Source organism: Lepisosteus platostomus, chromosome 7 (genome assembly GCF_059453375.1).
Source record: "Lepisosteus platostomus isolate fLepPlt1 chromosome 7, fLepPlt1.hap1, whole genome shotgun sequence".
NCBI lineage: Eukaryota > Metazoa > Chordata > Actinopteri > Semionotiformes > Lepisosteidae > Lepisosteus > Lepisosteus platostomus.
In genome coordinates, this window is record NC_142617.1 from 57,062,658 (window position 1) to 57,064,664 (window position 2,007).

The following is a 2,007-nucleotide window of genomic DNA, read 5'->3' on the forward strand; positions in this document are numbered from 1 at the left end:
TATGACTTATGCAGCACGTACGAGGTGAGGTTTATTTCACTGAAAAGACTGTACATAGTTAAAAACCTATCTATGAATTTATCACGAGAAATATGCCCCTGTGGCCTTTCTTTTTAATACTAATTTTAATTTTAATACTACTAATAATATAAATAGGTGTGCTCTCCATATGGTATATACATTGCTCCACCCATACAGAAATCATACATCCTGAAGTCTTCTTGGGTTTTAATTTTTCACCAATTACAATGAATCCATTGCTTCTGATATCCAATTTGGGGCCCCAATAAAACTTAGTGATGCAATATAAATTTAACTTAAACATCATCATTCTTATTCATCTCACTTAAGCCTGTTTATCTTTGGCATTGAAGAGCAGGGATCAAACAGATGTAGGATATTGTTCAAATCAGGTTGTGGTATGTTCATTCCAAGGGTCAAAATAAACTTGAGTTACTCATGGTGGCATGAATTAAAGCTTTGCTGTTTTCCCCTTTCTCACAATGTTGAGTTTGGGATAAAATCTCATCCACAATGCAAAGGAAATGTTTTCCAGGTACTGGGAAATAAATCCTGCACAGCAGTGGTATAAATAATAGGTGGGAGACATGTATAGCTCTGTAGGATTCTTTTTTTTTTCCAGCAAAATGGTTACATTAAAAAAGAGAGAAGGAGGGTCATCTGGTTTCCATTAAGAAGATAAAATGGTTCACTTGAAACCTTTTACTAGCCTCTTTGTTACTGGGAGGTGTCCACACTACTCACTCCATCATCAGCCATTTGACACAACATTAAAGGCTTCAAAGAGCCGCACCAGGCCTCTTAATCAAAAACTAATTGTAATAGATATTGGGGGAGTGCTAACACTGTGACCGCTCAGGCTGGTATCAGCGGTCTAAAGCAGGAGACAACATTAAACACAGCACTGGATTGATAGATAGGGCTTATCCGAGCAACTGGGTAGAAGTGCTAAGTACTGCATGTGGCTGGAGAGGCACATGGGCTCTTTGTACAGCACTCCTATAGATAAGTTTACTGTATCCTGTCAAACCGTATTTGGTAGCAACAAGAGGAATTCCAAAGCAAAACATGAAAGTGCTCCCATCATGGAGCAGGGACCTTGCAGAGAAAAGAAACTAAAACAGTTGGAGTGACATAAACTCCACACTCATAGCTGTGGTTTGGTATCATCGCGGTGAGCTATGGATCTCGTATTCTTCAGGATGGATCACGTGTCATCCCTAAGAGAGGACTGCCCAGAGATTCGTCTTTTCAAAAAAATGCTCACACGTGTTTAGAGCAATTAAAAATTAAAGCAACAAACAGAAACCAGTTTCTGGTGTGACGCACTGCTTTTTGTTGTATTCAGAATCCTAAAAGCTGCGCCTTAGACTGGTAAGGAGACCTTGATTGTGGATGAGATTGTTTTCAAATGACTTTCCTTATATATTCCCTTGCAAAGCAGAAAGTAAATGCACAAAACAACAAAACAATACAATACAGCCAAAATGGTAGGTTAGTGGTAAGCGAGCAGCTTTGTTTTCAGTAAACATAAGGTATACTGTCAGAAGTCGTTGAAGACTTGACTGAATTACAGTAAGCTGACATTTTTCCTTCAATAATATTAAAGTGATATTTGAATAACTGTATTCTCCAGAGTTAAAAATAAAATGCAATAATCTTACACGTAATCTTTAAGGCAGTCACTTCCTGAAAGAGGTTAAGCAAGCTTTGGTGAAATTGATGGATCATTGACCAAAGAAGGTTCAACAACTAGGACTAGGACAATTAAGAGTCAAGTATGTACAATAATTAACTACATTCCTAGATCTCTATTGTTTGTCAGTAACTTCCAGATTTTAAATGGTCTGGTGTGTCCCCTCAGGGACTATGTCATTATGTACAAAAAAAAAAAGTATTGACTATGCTTGTCAGCTTCTAACCACTCTAGCCCTAATTCCAAATTAAAGCACAGGCCACAGCTACATCAATTATCTAAATTATTAT